The following is a 26,196-nucleotide window of genomic DNA, read 5'->3' on the forward strand; positions in this document are numbered from 1 at the left end:
TCAAGCATTAGTTAAGCATCTGACTTCAGCTCAGGTCATGATCTCACAGTTGATGGCTTCAAGCCCTGTATCAGGCTCTGTGCTGACAGCTCAGAGTCTGGAGCCTGCTTCATATTCTGTGTCTCCCTTTCTCTATACCCCTTCCCCACTCATGCTCTGTCTCTCTGTCTCTCTTTCTCTCTCAAAAATAAACATTAAAAAATTAAAAAAATATATTAGCTACAACTGCATTTGTTTGCCAGGAACTAAGCCAAGCAGTTCACAGTAACACAGAGATGTTAAGTAACCTGTACAACACCACACAGGTTGTTAGTGGTAGAGCCAGGATCTGATGTACAGTGTGCAAACTTGAATTTCATTGTAGGTAAATCGTCAGTCCAACGAGCATTTAATAGATACCTTCAATGCACGAGACACTCTTCTAGTTAATGTGCGTGTCTGTCTTCCCTACTGGTTTGTGATTACTCCAAGGGATGGAAATTTTTATATTTATCCTTGTCAATCCCTTGCATTGGAGAGAGCCTGGAATGAAGCAGCCATAAAAGAATTGTAGTTCATTGTCCCCTTCCCTCCTCACCTTCTTTAAAGCAATGCCCTTCTCTCTAGGCTTAGAGCTCCCTACAATCACTAAACCCCAGGCCCTCTTCCTCTCTTCCCTTTCGTGGTAAGTATTTGCTGGTGAGGCGATTTATAAGGTAGAAATGATTGTTATTCTTTTATACTCCCTTAGGTCATGCTTTTGCTTAAGTGAATCTTTGGACAGAAAGCAACAAAATGTTCTTTGAAGAGGAAAGACCCATTTATAAGAAATACCAAAGTCCTAGTGTTATAGTGATGGCAGACTAGAAACATTAAATCTTATGAGAACACTTCATTATGAACGCTCGTACTTCTTGGCCGCCCACATTTACTTAAGAGTTAAGGGAAAATGAGGGGGTTGGCTTGTAGCTTGGGGACTCCAAGTCACATCATGCGATGAACAGGACAATCAGCCTGGTGTCCCCTTAGCCGTGTCAAGGAGTTGTGTTATAGATGTAATGGTTATGGTTCCAGTAGCAGAATGAGAACAAGAAGTATTAAGGGGAAGACATTTCTGGCCTTCCAGATCCTACATGAAGATAACCACCTCTCTTTTAATAAATCTTCTGAGAATTAGATGTTGTTTAAGAAAGTTCTACTGTTGTTTTGCGTTCTGAAAACCTACTCCCCCAAACTACTCTTAGGCCCTGTAAATGTCCTGTGTTTCAAAATTTCCCGTAGATATATATGACTGATTGATAGCAACACATCTATACCTCTTCCCCATCTTTTCCATTGTGAAATACTTCGTAATTTCTAATTTTTTTCCATGTGATTCCTAGAGATGGGAAAGGAAAGGAATTGACTAGGAAAAATGGGACACTTGACACAGAAATTTAACATGCGGTACATTGCTTGAAAAGCACAAAAGGCAGTCAGCGTGTACAGTTCCTGGGTGTTGTGAGCACAGCCTAATGGTCTTCGGAGAAGCATAATATATTTTAATATTACGCTAAGATAATATCAAAATTATCTTAGTAATATGTTAATGAGCTAATTTAAGAGTATAATTTAAAAAGTGTAAAAGGGTTTTTATTGATATATAGATGCCTGCACAGCATCCTTTCTTCGGGGGCGGTGGGGTGGGGGCGGTGACCCTCTGCTTTGCTCCCCAGGTCTTCTTGGATGCCCCTCTGCCACTTACCAGCTGGTACTTTCTTTCTCTTCCCAGATTGGAATGTGGATACACAATACAGAATGGCCAGCCAGTGCTCGAATCTCCCTGGCCAAGATAATCGGTTCATGCTCGGACAAAGGACTCACCAGAGACAAAAGGTTGTGGTTTCTTTTCTTTGCCAAGGAAGGCTTTGGAAGGGGGGCAGATTTTTAGATCAGGCCTTACCCGATGTGTGTAAGGGAACAACACAGGTACATGTGCTGAGGGGCTTTTGGCTCATGAATTGCCCCCTCCAAAGGATCCATGCCCAGAGACCGCTGTCATCTCAAACTGTCCGGAGTTCGCCTGTGGAACCACCCACGTGTGGCTGACCACGGCCACGGCTGGAGGCTTCTTTCCACCTCTCTCCCGTTGCACCCTCTTCTGAGATTTCTGAATACGTGAGCTGCTTTGTTGTGCCTACAGACAAAGCAAGGGAACAAAACCTCCCTGGATAATTTCTCAGGTTCCAACCACTCCACACTTTGATAGGTGGAGTTAAGTGTGGGCACAACTAGGGGCCCAGAGGAAATCTTGTATCAATTCCAAATCACTGTGAGTGTGCAAGATGGCACGGGAGGAGCTGGCCCTTCTGGGGCAGGCTGCCCTGGGAATTCCGATTCACCAAGAAAGAGTTAAGCTGTCTTGAATGAATTTATCAGCTCTGCGTCCACGTAAGAGATAAGAGAACAAAACTGCTACTTTTCCCAGAAAAGTATTAGAGGGTAAGTGAGAAGAGTTATTTATACTTTCAGCTGTCACTTTCAGTGGGCAGTTAAGATTGCCCTAGTGAGTGGCCTCTGCTTATTAATAGAAGGAGTAGGGAAAGAAAAAATGGAGTTAATGTTGCAATAAAGACATGACAGGGCCTCCGGTTTCCAGGATCGGCTTGAAATGAATTAAAGCCAAACTATACCAACAAATCTGTCATGCTGCCCTGAAAACAGGAAGTCTAGGCTGGGCCAGTAAGAATTAGTCACGGCACACGCAGGCAAACCCTACCAGACCGAGAATGAAAAATGTGCTTCATCTGCAAAAATCAGCTTTTGGAATTTGTACAGTGTTTTCCATTACCCACTCTCTTTTCTCCAAAGGCCAGTCATCAAATAATGCTTGGCTTACTTATGCTTCTGCTGCACCATTAAGTGTATGAATTTGTATATGAAACGGAATCCCAAACTAGCTGTGTGCCCCGAGATAAGTGATCTCATCTCTCTGCACCTGAGTTTTGTCTTCTGAAGAACAAAAACAACAAACAACAAACAAAAAACGAGGTTGGCATCTCATGGATCCGGGACCTCAATGTGGGGGGAATTAGGAAATAACGTCCTGGACACTTGCTGTGCATCCACGAAGTGTTCAGCGCTGTGCTGAGAAATGGTGAAGCAAAAAGGAAGAAGATTCAGCCTTTAGAGGATTTCCGGTGCCTGCAGGGAAAGGTACGTTTAGAAAAAGGTGCTATAAAAACGGTGATAAGGCCGACAGAAGTGTACATGTATATGAAGCACTTCATCGTGTGTCAAATGGGTTTTTCTCTGCCCCAGAATTGGAGCCAAGGACCAAATGTGGATGAAGACCCTACGTGCATCACATTCCAAAGAAACTCTCGAGCTAAAGAGGCCAGCTCTGGCCTCCCTGGGGTTTATTTGGAGGGGCCAGAGCTATGCTGGCCCTACCTCCACCCACCCCTCTCAGGAGAGGAGAACGGGAAGGTAGAGAAGTCTTAACTGAGTGAATGGCACATGATTCCAGGTGAGAGACTAGTGCCTTTCATCCCCGAAGCCAACTGAGTGGGGTTCTAAGGGGATTTCTTGTAAAGGCTGGAAGTAACTTCAAGACATAGAGATTGACATTTCATTCCTTGGCTCGGTGTATGCTGAACTGTCAACCTTCTGGAAGCGCCTTGATGCTCCTGCATACAGAGAATGTCTTAAGAGTTATCGGAGGAGTATGCTGAAGTCCTAGGATCGGGCCTACATTGTCCTTTTCAGTCCCAGAATCTCACGTGTGCCCTGAGTTTTGCAGACATACTTGAGCCAATGGGGTTCACATCTAGAGATTTCTGAGGAGGAAAGACCCACCAGAATGGGCTACTCTCACAGGCTCGAACAGATTGTAGTGTCCAATGTTCGGGGGGAAAGGCGGGACAAGCTATGCCTCATCCCAGCCCTTCATAGTCCTTAGAGGGTACAGGAGGGGACTCCAACATCCCGGAGACTTCAGAGTCCTGGTGGCTCTATGTGAAGAGCACTGGGTTTAACTGAGAAGCAGCAGCTGTAGGCTGGCCTAGGGAGCCGCTGTACCCCACGATACACTGTTGTACCCGGAGGCGCAGCTGGGGTGCTTGGAGATGGTGGTCAGATGGTGGAGATACCGTGGAGAAGTCCTCAGTAATGGAGGGGCTGGGTTAAAGCCAATCTCTTTCTAAGAATACCATCACACTGCTGACTTAGAAGCCACCAGCACTGGGTGCAACCAGACCGAACCAGACCGAGTCTGGGGAGGGTCCCTCACCAGGCAACTGCCTCCACCAACCCTCTTCCCTTTTCTCAACACTAGAGGAACATCAGGCTAGAAAAAGGAACGGGCGTTTTAGATCCAAATGGAGAGATTTTCTGGTATCTCACAGGTACTAAAAATTCAGAGTCTGCTCCATGTTGTTAAGGGAGGTACTGCCCAGAGGGGAAGAAGGAATCAAGGTGGCCTAGTTGAAGGTAGTTACTAGAGTAAAAATAAAACAGTTCCATATTTATACCCCAGTAAGCCTTCCCAATATGCTCCACCCTCCTTTTCAACATCAAGGATTATGGACTTCATACTTGCAGACAATAAAAAGCCATCTGAGTGTTTGATAACACATGTTAGGATGCTTTAATGATGGAACTCTGGCAATATTACAGAGGCAGAGGCAGAGGACGAGGAGATCAGAGAAAACAGGAAGGCATTTTGCAGGATTTGCAATAGCTCCGTTCAGAAGCAATGAATGTCTGAGACAGAGCATGACAATGAGGAGGAAATCAGCAGCAGCCCAGAGTTATCTGAAGGTCGCTGGACAGTAGTAAGAGGTGTGTGAGAAGGAGCAGTCACATGTGACTTCTAGCTTGACCTGTTAAGGTAGGTGATCCCACTATGAATCATGGGACGGCAAACAGATTTGTGTGGGAGGAGGGTGGGAGGGAAAAGAATAATAACTGACATTTATTAAGCATCTGCTGTGTACCGACACTTTTCTGAGTGGCTTACACATTTCAGCCTTGTCATAACCTTACGAGTAGATACTATTTCTACGGAGGAGGTAAGCTACATTTGGTTTCATGCTGTCACATTTGAGGTGCTTATTTGACAATCAGATAGATGTTCGGTAGGGTTTTGGAATACCTCTCTCGAATGTAGGAGGTGAGTTGTGGCTGGACACGAAAGAACCCCACAGATGGTGATCCTTGCCTCTGGAAAGCGTCTGGGGGAGCATGTCGTATTCTCACACTGCCACAGGCCCTGTGAAACTGGGAAGCCCACCCCTCAAAGAACAGAAAGGAGAGGAGTGTGACAGAGGTTGCTCACATAATCCATGTCCTCTTCTTCCTGGGGGCCCAGTTAGGTGGCATCTCCCAGCCTCCCTTGCAGCTGGGTGCGGCTGATTTCTAGGCAGAGGTATATGCGAGCAGAATCCTTGTGGCCATCACCCATGCAAAATTTCACGTGGGTTTTCTCATTCTCCTTTCCGCTTCCAGATAAGACGTCCAGGGAGACTGGGGACGTCATATGTATTTGACAAAGCCTCTATCAGCCTGGTTCTCTGAGTGACGATGCAGGGAAGAACATTCCTCCCTATCATCACCAACCCTGATGACATGAAGTTGTCCCGGGCTGCCAGGTGAGCAAGAAATACATGTCTCTTTGCACTTGAGTCATTACATATTCTGGAGTTTCCTTGTTACAGTAGTTACTACCGTGACCAAAGCACAGAGGCCCATGGAAGCCACGATGAAGCACTAAAAAGGGGTGAGCACTTCTTTATGCTGTAGCGTCTTATGTGGAATTCACACTTCCTTCAAAGGGAGCATACGCTTAGGTTAGGTTTGTAGAATAAGTCAATAATGTGACTTCACTTATTATAAAATTTCCCACAAAATAAGTGAAGACCTAAATCCCAGAGTGACTTAAAAAAAATTGGGGGGCACCTGGGTGGCTCAGTCAGTTAAGGGCCTGACTCGGGCTCAGGTCATGATCTTGTGGTTTGTGAATTTGAGCCCCGCATTGGGCTCTGTGCTGACAGCTCAGAGCCTGGAGCCTGCTTGGGATTCTGTGTCTCCCTCTCTCTGCCCCTCCCCTACTTGTGCTCTGTCTCTCTCTCTCTCAAAAATAAATAAACACTAAAAAATATTAAAAAAAACCAAAAAAACAAACAGTTTTCTCCCAATCTGCCCCCAAACTTCTGATCTGGTCTGCTTTAACTTTTGAAGCAGGAGCAAATCTGGAGTGAAAGTTCACATCACATGCTGCAGGGACGAGTTCTTTTCTTACTTCAAGGCATCTGACTTGCACGTGCTCTGCTCAGTACAGTATATCAGGGGATTCCCTTTCTTTGCAGGCACAGCACAAAGTGAAGGTCAATCAGCACATAATTGTAGGAACATTGCCGTGTTGAAAGCAGCCTTCATTACTCTTCGTGAATGCTACCTGATATTGACTGAGGCATCGTAAGGAGAAAAAAATTAATGGATCCTGCATATTTTGCAGTGCAATGTACTGTGATTACTGTGGAGTGTGTATTAGAACTTTGGTTGAAAGTGAAGTCCCTAAAAAAAAAATGAAGCCCCTGTGCATTTTGCACAGGAATATCATAACGGGATTTGCAGACACAAAGCACACTGTCCAAATCATCGGGACACACATTTCAGGCATTTTCTAGGACCAGCTGCTAAGTCATGATTCAGACACATGCCTTCTCAAGGCACCAGCAACTTTTCGCTCTGCGTGTGTGTGCGTGTGCACGGGCGTGTGAACTCCCTTGTGAGCAGGAAGCCCACAGACACTGGACAAGGAAATGTAACGCCCAAAGGGCCACTGAATAGGCCTCACCCACTTGTAAAATCAGCATCCTCAGCATTAAGATAAGATTGGGTGGCAAAATGCTTAATTCTCATTTAAACAAAATAGAGCCTCACATATCGGGAAAACACACCTTGGAAATAAGACCTAAGCGAGCTCCAAAGGAGAAAAGAAGGAACCGAATGCACCCTCATCATCTGAGAGACAGCCGGTCTCGTAAATTTCACATCAACTTAGTTTGGCCTATAAACCAAATCTGCCTTAATGCTATTTGTAGATATAGATTGCTGTCTTTTTCATTACCGTTATCAAATGATGCATTTGCGGCTCAGCTCTGAGCTTCTTGACCCATTAAGTGGATTAGATTGCCTGTTGCCTTTGTCCTTTTGGCTTTTGCTTTATCCTCAAATATTCTACCCTTTTATACTACGTACATAACATACACACATTATTATGTATGACATGCACATACACGTGTCTGCAGTCCCAATTAGCCTGACGACCCCAACCCTTCTGTTTTTAAGAGGACTGTGTTCAAATCTCTTATCACAGTCATCAATCCTTCCCTGTAGCAGCAGCAGGAGCTAAAATCCTCCGAGAAATGGAATGTCACAAGCCCAGCCCAGGGCTCCTTGTAGAGCTACACTCAGCAAATTGCGGATCATGCTCCCTATTAAGCTCCTGGCTGGTGCATCATGGTAGATTCGTTTTCAGGAGCAGCTTATGTGCCACTCCCCCGCACCCCCCCCCCCCCCCCCCCCCCCCCGCCACCCTGCTCCGTCTCTGTCTCATGCATGATAATCACAAGCCCATAGGAGCTGCAGCAGAAAAAAAAAAGGCTCAGGACAAGTCCTGATGGTGTTATTACCATGAAAATGATGCTCTCATACATTTGGGAAAAAGTTAAAGGGGGGAAAATAAAAGAGGGAGACAAAGAGCAAGGATTTGGTCCTGACTCTTGAAGCAAAAGGATACCTCCTAGCAAAGTTTGCTGTAGATACAATTAACCTCCATGATCAGCTAAATATTGAGGGTCCACCATATGTGATATTACTCTGCTGGGTATTGGGAACGCAGCTCTGAACAAGACAGGTGCTCTCAGCAGGAGCTGGTTCAAGGAGACACATAGTTAAACAAGCAATCTTAGTAAAATATAGCAGCAATTGCTGTGATATGTGTACTTAAAATGAGCATTCAGAAGGGGATCCTAATGTGTTCTAAGTTTAAAGGGGGTTCTGGGCCCAGTTCCAATGTGGTGGTGGGGGGGTTTCTCATACACTACCAAACAATTCTTGGACACCAGTTGGGTGTCCTACAATTCAACTCAATTCTGACACTATCTACCTGGAGATCCTGCAGCATCAGTCCTATAAGAGTGTCCCCCTTTTTTTCAGATGCCAGTCACAGGCCCAAGTTATCACCTGTGCTTCTGACTGATTGGCTATAGATTGGGGGTTCCAAACCTCCTCCTCAGGTTTGATAAATGTGCTTGAGTGGCTCAAGGAACTCAGACAATCATTTCGCTTGATTACTGGTTTATTATCAAAGGGTATAACTCACGAACAGTCAGAAGAGATGAATAGGGTAAAGTATGGGCAAAGGGCCTGGGGTCCCATGCCCTCCCTGGGTGCCGCCACTCTCCCAGCACCTCTATGTGTTCACCAACCTGGAAGCCCTCTGAAACCTGTCCTTTTGGGGTTTTTACAGAGGCTTCATTATGTAGGAATGATTGATTAAATCACTGGCCATTGGTGATGGATTCAACCTTCAGCTCCTCTCCTGTCTCCAGAGTTCAGGGGCCAGGACTGAAAGTCCCAACCTTCTAATTACACAGTTGGCTACTGTGGCAACCAGTCCCATATTTAGGTACGGTCCAAAAGTCACGTCATCAATGTAACAAAAGACAACTTTATCCCTCTCATCAGGAAATTCCAAGAATTTCTGTGCCAGAAACAGGTCAAAGACCAAACATATATTTCCTTTTTCCCCAGTGTTATTGAGAAATATGGACATACATCACTGTGTATGTTTAAGGTGTTTAGCATGATCCCTTGATTTATATGTATTGTGAAATCATCACCACATACATTCAGCTAACATTCATCTTCTCATATAGATACAATAAAAAAGAAAAGGAAGAAGAAAAGCATCAAGGAAAACAATTTTTTTTCTTGTGATGCGAACTGTTAGGATTTACTCTCATGACAACTGCCCTGTATATCTTATAGCAGTGTTAGCTGCGGTCACCACGTTGTACATTACGTCTCTGGTACTTATTTCTCTTTCAACCGGAGGTTGGACCTTTTGACCGCGTTCCTCCAATTTCCCCTCCCCACCACCTCCTGCTCTGGTAACCACAAGTCTCATCTTTTTTTCTATGGGTTTGTTTTTTGTTTCTTTTGTTTTGTCTTCTTTTGGTTTTTAGATTCATGTATAAATGAGACCGTACGGTATTTGTCTTTCTCTGTCTGACTTATTTCACCTATGATAAAGCCTTCAAGATCCTATCCATGGCAGCATTTGTTATCTCTTATCTTTTTGATGATGGCGATTCTAACAGGTGTGAAGCGATATCTCATTGTGGTGAGATGGTATCGCAATATTAAAAAAATTTTTTTAATGTCATCCCTTGACAGTTTCCTATCAACGGGATTACCACTTGGGTGCTGCAGGCAAGAATTTGGTCCACCAAGATCCTTGTGCTAGTTGTTGTGAGCACCTCCCTGCTCCTTGTCACAGTCAGATTCTGAATGGTCAAACCCACAGATTCCCCTGTGATCCTATGGTGAGAGATCCAAGTAGGAGATTCCACAAAGTGACCCACAGTGCTGGGCTGGTGCTGGATGTCCTTCCTGGGTTCCCTTTTCCCACTGGCAGAACCAGAGGCTCAGGACAGACCTGTCCATGATGCTGTACTGGCCTGGGGGAGGGGCAATACGGTCGACATGTAGTGGCTTTTCTTACCCTTCTGTGCAGTGTATCTTGGTCTGTCAGGTGCAAGGGGGTGCTTCGCTCTGACCTCTGTGTTACAGAATTCTCCCAGTGCTGTCTTGTTCTCGAATAGATGTCAACTGTTCTCTGTGAGGGGGGCCAGAGTCAGGAATGACCTATGCTATCATCTTGGTGATGTCGTTCCTACATTATGAACTATAATATCACATAGGGGAATCAAGGAAAGCTGCCTTTATAAAGTGGCATTTGGGCAAGACATGGCAGAGAAGAAGAACTATGTATTTCCCTAGGAGATCCCCATGTCTTTGGTAGATAATAAGGGGGACTTGTATCTTGTCTCCTAAATGGCCATCATCAATTCCTTTCTTCCTTTACAGGCATGGCATTTCCTCATTGAGAAGTGGAGTCTATTTCTTTCTCCTTTAATCTGGAATGATCTTAGTGACTTGGATTGATACTGTTATATTGCAAAAGAGATGTTCTGGAACTTTCAATAGCATCTTTGGAGAAATCCAGTGACCAGGGAAGAAGTCCAGCAATCCTGTGGCTACCCTGCTGTGAGATGCCATAGTGTTGTGAAGATATCTTAAAGGTGAGGTTGAGATGCCATGGAGATGGAGATAGAAACAAGAAGTAGGGAGAGAGAGAGAGAAAGACAGGGAGAGACCAGGTAGCACCATGGCCCCAGGTGTGTGAGTGAAGAAGCCACCTTGGAAGTGGTTCACCAGGCCCAGCTGCCCCAGTTGATGTCTAACACACAAAAGCATCTTGTTTACATCTTTATATAGCCCCCTACCCTTGACTCTAGGCTGATCTGTAACTCATTCTTGGTCGATAAAATGTGGCAGAAGTCATACTGTATACTTTCTGAGGCTAGAAGCCTTGAAGCTTTTGCCTGAGCCTCTGGTCATGCTTAGTTGTCTTACTCTGCCTCTTGAAGTCCAGCTGCCATGATATGGGAAGCCCAAGCCCTATGGAGGCCATGCGTAGGCACTCTGGCTTAAAGTTCCAGGTAAGCTTCCAGCAGATAGCCAGCATCAACTGCCAGCCACATGAGTGGGTTGTGTTGGTCTTTAGCCCAGTCAAGTTTCGGACGGCTACATACCCATCTGATATGAAAGATCTCAACTGAGAATTGCTTAGCTTGGTCCAGTTAGCACCAGAAGTTCAAAAGGTAATAATTAATTGTTGTTTTAAACCACCACATTTTGGGGCTTTGTATTTGCAACAATAGATAACTGGAAGATAAACCATTGCAACTAGTGTTTAACTTGGAAAAATGCAGTGTAGAACCTAATGTATCAGAAGAAAAACATTTGAAAAATTAAAATGTAGCATGTCAAGGGGTGCGTGGGTGGCTCAGTCGGTTGAGCATCCAACTTCAGCTCAGGCCATGATCTCACGGTTCATGAGTTTGAGCTCTGCGTCAGGTCTGTGCTGACAGCTCAGAGCATGGAGCCCACTTCAGATTCCGTGTCTCCCTCTCTCTGCCCCTTCCTTACTCACACTCTGTCTCTCTCTGTCTCAAAAATAAACATTAAAAAAATAATAAATAAATAAAATAAAATGTAGCATGCCAAGTACTGAAAGGCAAATGAATTTTCTTAGGCTATTAGGAAATCATTTGTGAATTATCTAATTATCATTGATGGTGATCTTATTTCAACTTTGGATGATATCCTCCCCTTAAGTCATTTTGAGAAGGGAAGATACTGAAGTTCTAGTATAAGGAGGGGTATAATTCTACCACAAGACACAGAAATGTACATCAAATGCCTCTCTTCCGCATGTGTTAGTACTCAAAATGTCAGTCAATCCACCAACAAATAAAAGTTTAATGACCCCTATATATGACATATATATGACATAGTCCCTGTTTTCAGGTTCCCAAAACATTTCCTAATAAGGTCTTTGTAGGCAGTGGGTGGGAAAACACAAAGCCTTGAGCAGGAAGAAACTGTACAGCCTATCACAGTGTCTGGAGCATTAGTTCCTTACTAATTCTGTTGGATAAATCATGTGGGAAATCAGTGCCCAATGCTGGTCACCAACTCAAGGCCAGGTGCGGCTTTACCTTCTAAAGCTCTAAAGGATGATATATGCCTCAGGGGCCTGCCTGTAAGTCTGAAAATTCTTCAATCAGTGTCAGGATCAGGGAGGTCAGAATTGAGTGTTACCTGCGTGTATATATTATCTGAAATACATATTTTATATAATTTTAAATCTATGTATGAATGTATATATGTGTGTATATATCAATATGTATATATATGTATGTCTGTATAAAATCTTGCCTCCCTCTTGTTCTCCTTTCATTTTGTGCAAGGTAATGTGTTAGACATTATAGGGTTTATATAAACGTCTGTTTCTAGCTTGAGGTCTTCAAAGTGCCCAAGACTCTAATTTACTCAATCCTCCATTTTATAAAAGGTTGAGATAAAAAGTATACTGTGACGTAGTTTAAAGTTCAGGAGGAAGGATCTTCAATAGATACAAAGTAGCATGAAATAAAATAAGCCTAAGCACCTTACCGCGCTATGGAATTCTTATGTGGATACTAAGACACAGAGACACAGGGACTGCTCCCAAGCACGGGCAAGTGGGTAACGTATGCCCAGAGGATCGGAAGACCCAACTCTCCAACTCATCTGACACTTTGCAGGAATTCCATCATTAGAGGCATTTCTTTGGGGTTAGCATTTTATTCTTCAGACATTTGTTCACAAATACGTTGCCCAAAGAGAGTAAAGTAACCGCTGGGAAATCAACGGAGAGTGACATCGTGGATACAAGGGAGGTGACTGAGGTGAGGATCAAGAATGGAGAGGTGAGGCTGCAAGCATCGGGGGCCTGTGGGAGAAAATGAAGGCTCTACCTAGGAACTCCAGTCTGGGGCTGTGGGTGCTGGGGCAGCATGATGGGAGGAGGGAGAACATCTTGTGCAACTTGTGCATCTTGTGCACATTTGCTCCAAAGTTGCTCTCAGCTGGAGAATCAGACCGAATGATTATAGTGAGTCCCTCAAGACAGGAACACAGGACAGGGGGACGGAGTGGTGGAAGACACAGGGAGAAGCAGACACAGGGCGAGAAAGTTCTACTTCAATCTGTGTCCCCATCTCCCACATTCACAAACAGGCCTAACTTTTGCTTTAATAAGAGGGTTTTTAAAATCTGCTAGACCTTTTTATATTATTTCCATTTGCTGACCATAGCTGTAACCTCAGGGAGGAGTTGCTTCCCCTTTGTAGCTATGGTCTGTCTGTGCCTACCAAGGTAGAAAAGACAGAAACTAGTCTTGCAAAGAGAATCTTAGGATACTCTCCTGACCCCACCATTGCCACCAGCTTCATAGAGTAGCAAAGCAATGTTTTAAGCTCAGGTCAAAGGGTTACCCATTTATACAGAGCCTCTCTGATCCCTATAACGGCCCATTTCTCACAACAAGTAGTAGACTGGTGACAGGAGATACAGGATGAACAAGCCTGCCCTCTGAGCAGAGGGCACTGCCCTATCAGCACCGGCTCTGCTTCCAAGTAGATCCAAATGTTCTTGACATTTGGCAGCAAAGATAGTAATCCACCTCCAACAATTAGACGGTATCAGGAAAATCCAAGGTTACATGAAAACCAGGGACCTCATTTCTATCTGACTATAAATACCATATACATGAAAGAAAAAATGGGAGATGTACCTGGACTTAAATGATCCACCATAAAGTCAGTGTCAAGGGAAAGAAGGGAATATAGTTCTTAGAATTTTTTTGGTTGCCATGACAGATTCCTAATTAGCTTAATGAAAATAGGGAACTTTTCTTCAAATGCCAGAGGTCTCGTGGAATCCAAGAACAGAACTGCACACGGGTTCCAGGAACAACTGGAACTAACAATAAAACTCATCACAACCATCTCTGTCTTCATTTTTCATTTATTCCTCTCAATTTCTTTCTCATTTTTTTCTTTCTTCAAATTGGCTGCCTCCATGTCTCCTGAATACCATGTGGAAACATAATCATGGAGTACATAGCTTTAAAGTATATGCCATAGGCGATGGAAAAGTACCAGCTTGAAGCTCTGGCTTCAAGGCCGACAACGGTAGAAGGGGTTCCTATTGGCTTACCTCAGGTCAAGGGTCACAGCTAGGGTCATGGGGCTAGAGTCACACAGCACAGAGGGGATGCTCCCGAGGTAACTCTATGCATGATGACCATGTGGGTGGGAGTGAGAGAACAGGGGTCACAGCCTCCAGAAAAACCAAAGAACCAGGCAGGCCAACGATGTGGCCAACACAGAAACCTTAATGCAGCACAGCAGACCTAAATGCAGGTTTGGGCATGACGTGGCCACTGTGAGACCATTTCTCTGAGAACTGGCTGCCCCCCAATCCTGCTTAAATATCCCTCTACTTGGAGCAACAGAGACCCTTGTTTAATCGTGATGAGACTTCACCTAAATCCTCACTGACAACACTGAAGTATTCCTCCCATTAGACCTTTCTCTCTTACATCCCATACATCATAGTCTCACCTGCTCTCAGAATGACCTCTGGGGAGGGAATGGCAATGAATGACAATACTGCCCTCCTTACCTTCAGACTTCCCCTTTGCAGCCATCAGATCTCTCTTGACTTTTCATTTAGCATTTCCTGGGACTGGGGGGAGAAGTGTAGGAGTAGGCACAGAGAACTACTTTTGCTACCAGCAAGTGCTGTAGATTTGCGGGTTCCATCATCCATGGAAACCATTTGTTTAAGTAATTAGGAATTTGGGTCTAGGGCATTTGTAGGGATTAATGACCAGGTGGTAAAAACTGACTGCTTACAGCCTTGTCAAGGGCTGTTTATCAGCAGGAAATGACCTGCTTCAAGGTGACCGATGACATTTAGTTGGAAAATTAGATGAACAAGAGCACATACTCACTTTGAATGACTCAAGGATGACAATATAGTGAAAACTTTCCTTGGGCAAGACTAGCTTCTCGGTTAGCCATATGAAGCATTTTGCCCTTGGTTTTAGACACAGAGGTCCTCTCTGTAAACATTCTTTTTTTTTAGTGGACCATAGAGAACTGAAATCATGAAATGAGAAAAATATCTGCATCACTGTTGTGTAGATATTTAATCCTAAAATTCAGCACAAATATGAGGTTATGTGATGCAGTGGAAAGAATAATAGACCAAAAGTTGGGGCCAGAATTCTAGACCTGACTGTCATTCCTTACCTTTGTGACCATGAAGAAGTCATCTCACTTCTAAGTTTATTTGTGTCCCAAATAAGGCAAGTGATCTCAAAGGTACTCCTAGCTCTGTCATTTTGTAAGTATAGCTGTGGACTATGATCAAGTTACCTGGAGAAAATGTGATGCAGTCAGCAATATGATTTTGTACTTGTTGAATGCTATTTTTTTTCTAATGCGGTCAAAGATTCTGCATATGCTGGTCACATGGGATACTCAACAACTTATTTTGGTGACTGAGTGAGATGCCTGTGAAATACTATGCTTCCACTCTTGCCATTCCTGTCTCAGAACCCGATGTGCCCACCCTCTTGGTACTCTTCATCTGGTCTTATTCATAGAATGCCCTTAACGTTAACAAATCAGAAAGGGTAAGCCATAGGCCCACCATTACTGGGAAAGTTATAGTTCATGGCTCCCAGATTTGAAAAAGGGTTTTGAATGATGGGGTGGGCTGTTGACAAAGGGAATTGCCCTGGGTGAATATCTGTGTGGAGCCTCAGAAAGCTCACAGGGCTGGAAGGGAAAGTTGTGGCAATGGTACCTTCATGCTTAGGTTACAATGGACAGCCAGGACAAGAAAAACAGCCTCTTGTTGGAAAAGGCAAGTCAGGAGCTAAAGTTTCTTTGTGGCATTAGGATGATGAAATTATCTTCAAAGAACAATATTTTCCAACCAAGAATGCATTTGGGGCATCCAAAGCCATAAATCGATAGGTATTTTATAGAACACTATGAACACTTAACTCACCTGAAGCCCACAGTAGCTCTGTGAAGGAGGTTGTTATCGCCATCTATCAACGAGAAAATTGAGGCTTACCTGGGATAAATAATGTTCCCAAGGTCATGCAGCTGAGCTCAGACACTATTCCTTGCCTGATTCCAGAACATACCATACTGTTTCTCCAGGGGGAAACATAGAGCAGATAATCTGCCTCCAAATAATTAGGAGTGAACGATGAATTGATGTATTTAATTTTAACCCCAAATGGAAGCTAACGCTTAAATGGTGTTCACTGTGCACCAGCTACTTTTTCAATGCTTTCCATAAATGAACTGGTTTAATGCTTACTGTGTGCCTTGGACATAGTTACTATTAACTTTATTCACCTAGTGAAAGGGAGTCACATAGCAGTTGAGTAACTAATCCAAGATTCCACAGCCAGCAACTGGTAGTTTTAAAGCCTCATGATGATCTGTCCCTGTTGATTTTGGAAGGTAAAGAATAAAAAAGAACACCTTGGGATTGGCTGTAAGACCAAGGGAGGTTTAACCTCCATACCACGTGGTTTAATTTTCACAAGGGGGAACAGGCCAGTGGAAAGAGAATATGAGTTTTCTCTGTGATCCCAGCCTCAGCTGGAGAGGCTACAGGGCAGGTACCCAGCCTGCTCTTGCTCTGAAACAGTGGGATTCACCTCTGGCAAGGGAAGCAAAGGACAGAAACATAAGCAGCCATCAATTGATTTCTTTTTAAACATTAGAGGGGGAAAAAATAGGCAGATGATAACTCAGCACTTTAAAGCTTTGCAGATTGGGACGGTGTTAGTCAAATTGCTAGGATAAAGTAGGCAGAGTTAGACGGAGCAAAGGAGGATACCTGGAGGTCATTACATGCTGTGTATCTTGACTGCCACAGCTACTGCTCTAACTCGTTAACATTTTCCCAAAGGTAATGAAATCAAGAGGGAGGAATCTCCACAGAGTGGAAAGAGCCTGGGGCTGAAGATGCAACAATTTCTTAGCAATCTTATTGACATTAGGTTCTGTATGAATCAACAGTCCAATATGGTTACAAAAAGAGAAAAGTGGGCACAGCTGTCTTGGCCCCGTCAGATAAAAAGTACACAGAACAGAGGGTGTGAGACGTGATGGTTCCATTTTAATCTGTGTCGGTCAGAGCCCACCTGGCATAAGGTATCAGGTCTGGACATCATGTTGAGAGAGAGTACCGCTGGGGCAGAGCCAGCAGAATGCGTGCAACCGTTAGGCCCAAAGAGAAGGGAAAATTCTGACCGGGGAAGGGCTGAGGTTAGAGCAGAAGCTGTCCCAGAGACATGAGAGAAAAGGGGTGGATCTTGGGCAACTGGCAGATGACACTTCCTGGAAAATCAAAAAGAAAAACCTATCACCATTCAGAGCAGCGAACACTTTCTGCAAGAAAGTACTCTTGTTAGTTGCATTTTTCTATAATAACCAGAAATTTGTTTTCCCTGACTACCCTTTTCCATTGCACTCCCACGTGACCTCTTTCTCTAGCCCACGTCCCTACTTAGTTTTCCTCTATGGTCTTTAGCAATGCTTATTTATGATCTCCATCAATTAGAAATTACACTCACAACGACATTCATTGTCCATTGCCTCCTGCTGTATTCCCACTGTCCACAATTGTGCCTGACAAAGTAAGTGCTCGGGAAAGATTAATCGAATGAATGAATGAATGAATGAGGTAGCAGCAACAGAAATAGTGAGATACGAAGGAGACAGGGTGGCACACGTGTCTCACTGCCCGGGTGCTGGAAGCACAGATGACTCTGACCATGGAAGATTATGAATGTCCTGTCAGGTGGAGGTTGAGTTAGATGACCATTCCTACACTAGTAATTTTGTGAAACTTCAGGAATATGAAGGGGAAGGGTGAAAACAGCTTTCGGGACAGAATAAAAATTCTAAAATGAAACTTAAAGTTTTTCACCTGTGAAGGAACTAGCAATCTGGGTGAAAATGAGCTCTCTAGACTGTTACAAACTTTCTTAGTTTTGGCGGTCTGTGGTGCCAGGAGAGATTTTGAAAACCTTTATTTGGAATATAAAAACCCATGTAGATGTTAGTAGAACGAACCCATCACAGCTGAAGGCTAAAGATAGAGAAAAGCAGGTGGTATAGAAGAAGATGAGGCTCGTGTCTCTGAAGGCTGTGGGAGAGAATCCTTCTTTCCTTCCCAGCGAGGTTACCAGCAATCTTTGGCATTCTTTGGCCTTGTAGATGCCTCACTTAATCTCTGCCTCTGTTGTCACAGGGCATTTGCCTGTGTTTCTGTGCACAGATTTCCCACTTTTCTGGGGGGATGTTTCTTTATTTTTGAGAGAGAGAGAGAGCACAAGCGACAGAGGGGCAGAGAGAGAGGGGGACAGGGATACGTAGCGAGGTCTGCGCTGACAGCGGTGATCCTGATGTGGGGCTCAAACTCACTAACTGTGAGATCATGACCTGAGCTGAAGTCGGATGCCCAACCAACTGGGCCTCCCGGGCACACCCAAATTTTCCACTTCCTATAAGGACACCTGTCTCTGGATCAGGGCCCATCTTAACCAGATGATACCTACAAAGACCCTGCCTCCAAATAAGGTCACATTCACAGGATCTGGGACTTAGGGTATAAAGTATCTTTGGGGGGAGGGACACAATTCTACTCATAAGAACATAAAACTCATAAAACACCAAAAAACACCAAAAAACACCATAAAACTCAAAAAACTACTCATAAAACACCAAGTTGGGCATCTGAGGCCTGAATGAACCAACTTTTCCTGGATGGTCAAGCCTTGCCTCCTACCCTGCCTTTTGGGGATAGTGTGTGTAAAAGGAATAGGGATCCTCCTACAGTCTCCCTTCCATATTCAGAAATTACAGGAGAGTACACTCTCCTAAACTCTGACCTTTGAGGAAAGTGAACATAAAAGAAAATAAAAACAATTTAACTTCAAAGCTTTGGCTAGGGTCTTTGAGGAGCTAAGGTATGGCTTTCGAAGAGCAGATTTCTCTATAATGAGATTGTAGTTAATATTGTTGCTTCCTTTTGGATAAAAAACTAATGACGGTGTTCCCTCTCCCTCACCAGTGGTTGTTCAGATTTCAAGACATTTGGGCCAATATGATTTATTTATTCTTCATTCATTCAACAAATATCTACTGAGTTTCTATTACATGCCAAATACTTCTAAAATGTGGCTACAAATGCTCTATGCATTAGATGTGACCTCTGTTACTGGTTTTTAAATCTCATCACTGTTAAAAAGATGTCTAAAAGAACATGGAGAAAAATGGCACTTTGTCCAGAAAATGGTACTATGCAAATAAGTTTCAACTGGCATGTAGAAGGTCTTCATGGCTACTCTAAAAATGTTGAGAATACAGGAGCAGATAAGGCAAGATGGGCAAGAGGCTTGTTTGAGGTTTCTGCAAAGAAAAGCCAGGGTCCCTCTCCCATTGGGTGTGAACAAGGGTATACTGCTGTCACAGTTGCTGACTCTGAGGGTATGAGCCCTAAGGTAAAGCCAATGCTTTGTTCAACAGAGCAGAGAGAGGGAAAGAGCTCGAATCTCTGATGACATTGTTGAGTAACCGACCTAACCAAACCTTATATTAGGGCATTCTGTGTTATGAGAAAATAAATTCTGAAAATAAACATTGAATTAGGTTTGACTTTTGCACTGCTGGTGGGAATGCAAACTGGTGCAGCCACTCTGGAAAACAGTATGGAGGTTCCTCAAAAAATTAAAAAGTGCTACCCTATGATCTAGCAATTGCACTAGTAGGTATTTATCCAAAAGATACAAAAATGCTGAAGGGGCACATGCACCCTGATGTTTATAGCAGCACTAGCAATAATAGTCAAATTATGGAAAGAGCCCAAATGCCCATCGACTGACCTCACGAATGGATAAAGAAGATGTGATATATATATATATATATATATATATATATATATATATATGTATTGGAATAATGTTCAGCAATCAAAAAGAATGAGATCTTCTCATTTGCAACAACGTGGATGGAACTAGAATGCATTACGTTAAGAGAAATAAGTCAGACAGAGAAAGATAAATATCATGGGATTTCACTCATGTGGAATTTAGGAAATGAAACAGATGAACATAGGGGAAAGGAAGGTTAAACACGATAAAAACAGAGAGGGGGAGGCAAGCCATAAGAGACTCTTAAATACAGAGAATAAACTGAGGGCTGCTGGAGGGGTTTTTGGGTGGGGGCATGGGCTACATGGGTGGTGGGCACTTGCTGGGATGAGCACTGGGTGTCATATGTTAGTGATAAATCACTAAATTCTACTCCTGAAACCATTATTACGCTAATATGTTAACTAACTTGGATTTAAATAAAATTTTTCAAAAAGAGGTGGGTTTGGACTGAGTTTTGATTTTTTGCATGCTAAAGATAACACTGACATGGGCAGCCTTTGTCTTTCTTAAATTCCACACAGTCTGAAGGCCACAGGAGAATAAAGGAGAATGGCACCTCTCTGTTTACCAATATTCTGTCTTGTATATGTGTTGTTGTAGGAGATTTTAGTTGTTATGTTTTGAAAATGGAAACAGTTGGTGAGAAGAGTGCATTTATAGGCAGGGAAGCCAGGAATTGTGTCTTCAAGCAGACTGCATCTCAAATGCTTTACCTTTTTTTCCTTTTTTTAAGCTCTTTCTGTAAAGCACACAGTTTAGAAACATCTTCCTTTTTGTATAGTATGGTAGGCCCTTCTTATCCATGGGGAATATGTTCCAAGACCCCCAGCGGATGCCTGAAACCATGGAGAGTACTATGGATAGTCCCAGTACTAGTATACTGTTTTTTCCTACACATATAGACATACGGCAAAATTTAATTTATAAACTATGCACAGTAAGAGATTAACAACAATAGCGAATAATTACAATATACTATAATAAAACGTATGTGAATGTGGTCTCTCTCTCTCTCAGAATACTTTATGGTCCTTCGCTCACCTTTCTTCTGGTGATGATGTGAGGTGATAGAAATGCCTCTGCAAAAAGGGGGAATGGAAGAAAAAAAAAAAAAAAAAAAAAAAAGAAATGCCTCTGCAATGAGATGAAGTGAGGTGAATGACAGGCTTTGGGCTACCATTGACCTTCTGACCATCTGTCAGAAGGAGAGTCATCTGCTTAGACTTCGGTTGACCGAGGATGACTGAAACCGTGGAAAGCAAAACCGATAAGGATAAAGGGAGGCTGCTGTAATCCTTTTCAGTTCACGGTCAATTTCGTAAAATCTCAACAGCCATGAGCCATGCGGTGGAATCGTGGGGAGTGGGAGAAGGAGGCTGTAAGAAGTATAGCCTGTTCATGTTCATCACCAGCCAGTGCACGCGAGGAGACCGCACGCTAGGAACTCTCGTCAGTGAGCAGACGCTGATGGTGAATAGAAGTCAACACTCGTTCCGTCATGGAGACCCATAAAAGAGCAGAGAACTGTGGAAAGGCAGCCGCAGCATAGAACTAACTTAGAGAACAAATGAAACAAGCCCACCTTTCCCAAAATTCACGAGAGAGAGCTCACCTTTGAGGGTGAGGGAATTGCTGCCATTTGCATTGTATTTACCGAGAGTTTAAATTAAAAAAAATAATTATATTTCACACATCTTAAATTATTAACAGGCCAATGTCCCTGTTAATTTGCAGTGATCACCCTTTGTTCTCTGGGCACTTGTCAGGCTCTCCTGTTTGAGCCATGTACTTAGATTGAATGCAAATATGTACTGCTTTGTGATGTGAGCAAGAGGCAGCTGTGCATTCACATGAGTGTATTGAGTGTTATCAACAAATATTCAAAGCCTTTAGGAACGGATATTTTGAGAAGTTGATTCCTGCCTCCTTCCCCATCCTCCATCTGCCCCCTTTTAAGACCGTCTCAGATCCCTTCCCCCAGTTGTCACCAGCATGTGCTTCCAGATCTGGGATGTGCTTTCTCCTATCTTCTTTATTTTGTCAAGTTTAAATTTCAATGTTTTCGCTCTTCTGCCATCTGCTTTTTCTCCCTTTCTTTTTCATTCCCGTCTCTTCATTCCTCGTTTTTCTATTTATCCCTAATAAGAACGATATACACTTTAAGTAATACACTTAGAAGCAAATACCCACACGCTAGAATTTCCCATTAGGAGAATCTGTTGTTGGAGAGGGATTATTGTAATGAAGAAAGAGATAGAGTGGGCTTTTATTTGTTTGGTTATTCTTCTTCTCATCTTTATTGTTTGCCTTCTCTCCGGTGCTTTCTTGCTTCTTTTTCTTGTTTCAGATTTTATTGTTGTTCTTCCAGATTTTGCTCTATGTCTCTTATTACCACTTTCTCAAAACATTTGGGTGTTGCATTGGTTTGTCAGGAGTGCTGTAACAAACTACCATAAACTGACTGGATAAAACAACAGAAATTTATTGTCTCACAGCTCTGGAGGCGAGAAGTCCAAGATCAAAGGGTTGGCGGTGTTGGTTCCTTCATGGCATAGGGAGAAATCTGTTTCATGTCCCTCTCTTGTTTCTACCAGTTCTTCTGGCAGTCCTGGTATTCTTTGTCTTATAGATCCATGGCCCCAATCTTTGCTGTCATCTTCACATGGTGTTCTCCCTGTGCACATGTCTGTGTCTAAAGTTCCCGTTTATTTTTTAAATAAGCACATCAATTATATTGGATTAGGGCCCACCCTAATGAGTGCACCTTAACTTGATCATATGCAAAGACCTGATTTCCAAATAAGGTCACATTCTCAGGTATTGTGGGTTAGGATAAGTACATCTTTTGAGGGGGCACAATTCAACCCACAACAGACATCGTATGATTGGTCATATGACCAGTCTTCTATGGGGGCCCAAATACTGAGGAATATTGTGATTTCTTCTTTACATGTCAGCAATACATCAGGGATCTCTTCAGGACCATCAAACTCACAAATTCTGTTTGTTCTTGTCAGAGATGGAACTCAGATCAAGTCTTGAATTTGGTGAACACATGCACATTAAAGTAGTGTTTCTCAGGTGGTCACAGAGTTACAGTCTGGGGATAAAACCTCCCTCATTCCTTCTTATTTTTAATCCACTTAGGTATAGTGAAAGCATTAATCATATGCTTATATCACACAGAATAATTAAGCAGGAGAGTTGGGCCTTGAAGGCTACTCTCAATAATCAGCATTGTTTGTGAGTAGCCATGAAGCATTGCCTTCGATAACTTCAGTTTCCTCCTGCCAACTAGAGGTTGGCCCCATTTACAACTGGGACAGGGCACCTCATGTAGTACTGAGACATGGACCCCTAGGAGCCCATCTGGTCCGTAACCACTGCTCTGTGTAGGTGGTTGCTGAGACATCTTTTGTTTCCGTGACCCTACAGCTCCGGTAGCCCTTTTGCTGCCTCAGGGCTACCCTGGACAACCAGGAGTCTTTGTGAATCTGTCTGGCCCTGTTACCCTTAGACCCAGGACCATGTAGCCTTTTTCTCTCTTTCTGTCATCTGTGCACCTCTTTCCCCAGACCTTTTCTGGGGAAAGATGTGCACATTCTTCTCCCAAGAGCACACTGAATTCTTGCCTCTTATCATCTGTCTTTTTTCATCTCTTTCTTTCCCTCTCTCTCTTTCTCTCCACCAACCCCCCGCCCCGCCCCCGCCTTATCCCCTCCTTAGCTTTGGAGAAATCTTTTTCTTATCTGGAATGGGAGTGGACATTGAGGCCTTGTCTATAAGCAAGTCCAAATTCCTCAAGGGCTTGGGGCTTGGGGAACACAGGACACAGCCTGCCAGGCCATTTGTGCTTTCTGCCTGTCACATGCTTCTCCATAGACAATGTAGAGAAAATGGATTGTTTGCCTGAAGAGAGGAGGTAGGAAAAGGGGAAATGGCATGATAAAAAATCACGTCTCCAAAGCAATTATATCAAAGAAATAAGAAGGGCTCTTCATTTTGCTGGGAAATGTGCTTTTTGAACATATTCCACTTGTAGTGATTTAGAAGTATTTTTTAAGGAAGGGTGTGCTAAACAGGGCCTTAACATCTTTAATCTTTTTTAGTATTACTATATTTGTATGGTAAATGTATGCTAGATTTGGGATATATAATTGCTTGGCTGTATTCAATAGTAATGTTCAACATGGCACACAAAGCTGTTATTTTTAGCATCCTGAATAAAAATGTTTTCTCTTCTTAGACTGTAGCCTTCCCTGTCACATCCATTCAAATTAACCCTGATACATTATTGATGTATCCTCAATACTCAGTTTCTATACATAATTTTAACCAGTAAACATTTTTAAGACCTAAGATGCTTAATTTTATAACTGTGGAACTTCGAGGTATTTAGTATCGCCTGCTTTCCAACCCCCCGAGTCCTCCTTTTCTTTTTCTTTAAATGTTTTAAAAAGTTTATTTATTTATTTATTTATTTATTTATTTATTTATTTATTTTGAGAGGGAGAGAGAGCACAAACAGGGGAGGGCAGAGAGAAGGAGAGAGAGAATCCCAAGCAGGCTCCGCATTATCAATCCAGAGCCCAATGTGGGGCTCAAACTCATGAACTGTGAGATCATGACCTGAGCCGAGATCAAGAGTTGGACACTTAACCAACTGCACCAGTCAGGTGCCCCAATTCTCCTTTTCTAAAGCTATGGGCACAGGACCCCAAAACAGCCCTATGCTGGTCTCTAGGACTACTTCTGACCTCAAAATAGGGGGAACTTAAGATTCTTATGCCCACCCTGTTAGGTGAATTTCCAAGTGGCTCCTGGGTTGCCCATGACCTTGTGCTCCAAGCTCATCAGCTAGGCTTTTGAGGTGCTTCTGAGACACAGACCGACTGTGCCCCAGTTCTGGTGCTGATCAAGCACCTCTCGACAACAGATCTAGAATTACTGTTCTCCCAAAACTGAGTCATAGGATGGCTGGCAGGGAGAATGGGACTTTCCAGCTTCAGACAGTCTTCTCCCAGGTTAATCATATGCCCACACATCTAGATTCCTCTGACTCTTATCCTCCGATCTCCTAGGCTAGAGCTCTATTTACTGAACACTATGGTAGTCACACTTCTCTCACTCTTTCCCACATGGCACACACCAATTAAAGCAACGTTTTCTCTTAAGAACTCACCCCTATTTGGCTTATATATCAAATCCTTTGCCTTAGCAGGGCGCCCTGTGTAAGCAGTGCCTAGTACTAAATATTTCAGCTGTTGGAGATAGATGTCCTCCCCACATCTACTAGAAGGCAGCTTGGCCCTATGTCTCCATGCAATAGTCTAGCCCAGAGTCAGATGTTAAATGTGTGTGTGTGTGTGCAATATATATATATATATATATATATATATATATTGCACACACCCACCCGGCTATTCAGGGCAACCCTGGAATTAGATGTGGAGTGTTTCCCCCCCTCAGCTATACTGAGACCTCTTGAGAGAATTTTGTTCCTTCTTGAGGACTCCATTCTTCCACTTGAAAAAAGGACAATTATAGCTGCCCTTTCATGAGTGTTATGGACAGAAATGATGGTTATAAAGAGATTTTCCTCGAACTGTTAACATGGTTGCTTCTGAAGAGTAGAATTGTGTGTATATGAAGGGAGATCGCTTTCAATTTTATTATTCAATTTATTTAATTATACATAATGAGAAAATACTACTTCATCATTATCATCATCATCATTGACAACAACATCATTATAGTAAAAAATAGAGAAAAATGAGTTTGAAGGCTAATTCAGGCCAGAAGCCAGAGTCTCTTGCTTCCATGCTTGGACAATTTTAAGGGCTCTCTGATGCTTTACTGTAGAGGACTGACTTCTGATCTTTTCTGGTAACATTTCGACTTTCCAGTAGGTCCTCTGTAGAAATATCACTAGGGTGGAAAAGAGAGACAGCTTAACAGAAAGAGGGCATTCTGAAAACGGCTGTGGAATCTGAGGAGAACATGGGTCGGGATTGCGAGACTGAGGTCTGCCAGAAATGACAGCTTAGGCCTTTTGATCATGGGTTCCCCTGTGAGCTGTTCAGCTGTGCTTCTCTAGCTTCTCATGCTCCTGCTGCTCCAAATCCTGTTGCTCCTTGGTAGAAAATCTGTCCCATTCTAAGGGGGGACCACTACATGCTCTCAACATCCATTAAGTACCACCTGAGTGGTTACATCACTGCTCTCAAGATCAGCGTGAGTCCTGTGGCTGAAGGAGGCTTTCTCACCATCTGTAAGAAAGCTAGCTGCCATCTTCCATCTGTCATTACAGACTTCAGGGTGCTTGGCAGAAGGCACAGAGCCATCAACGCTGGAATCATCAGACTTGCATTCAAATATTAGCTTGCAACTTAAAGGCTAAGTATTCATGGACTAGATATCAAACCAAACTATGCATCCTTTTTCTTTGTCTGTAAAAGGAATACAATTATAATTCCAACTCCGTAGGGTTGTTATGAGCATTGAATGAGATTATGCATGTA

At 43.2% G+C, this 26,196-nt stretch overlaps 3 long non-coding RNA genes across 6 annotated transcripts in view; 1 reads left to right on the forward strand and 2 right to left on the reverse strand.

Annotated features, from left to right (window-relative positions):
- Positions 1-1,700: 1,700 nt before the first annotated feature.
- Positions 1,701-5,860, forward strand: LOC132693193 (uncharacterized). Its single transcript, XR_009616644.3, has 3 exons — positions 1,701-1,854; positions 4,636-4,800; positions 5,467-5,860. It is a non-coding gene; the product is annotated as an uncharacterized LOC132693193 (long non-coding RNA).
- A 7,242-nt stretch (positions 5,861-13,102) lies between these two features.
- Positions 13,103-15,071, reverse strand: LOC145715418 (uncharacterized). The gene is made up of 3 exons (XR_014137556.1): positions 14,958-15,071; positions 14,657-14,804; positions 13,103-14,388 (listed from the first exon to the last, which is right to left on the reverse strand). It is a non-coding gene; the product is annotated as an uncharacterized LOC145715418 (long non-coding RNA).
- A 645-nt stretch (positions 15,072-15,716) lies between these two features.
- LOC132691655 (uncharacterized) overlaps positions 15,717-26,196 on the reverse strand; it is a 61,250-nt gene continuing 50,770 nt past the window's right edge. For 3 of the 4 annotated variants that reach the window (XR_013555037.2, XR_013555036.2, XR_013555035.2), the window contains one exon: positions 15,717-15,766. This is a non-coding gene — a long non-coding RNA (uncharacterized LOC132691655). Of the gene's footprint in view, positions 15,767-16,823; positions 17,076-26,196 lie in introns of those variants that run through there. The other variant, XR_009615926.2, reaches the window with a different exon arrangement.

Source organism: Panthera onca, chromosome B1 (assembly GCF_046562875.1).
Source record: "Panthera onca isolate mPanOnc1 chromosome B1, mPanOnc1 haplotype 2, whole genome shotgun sequence".
Lineage (NCBI taxonomy): Eukaryota > Metazoa > Chordata > Mammalia > Carnivora > Felidae > Panthera > Panthera onca.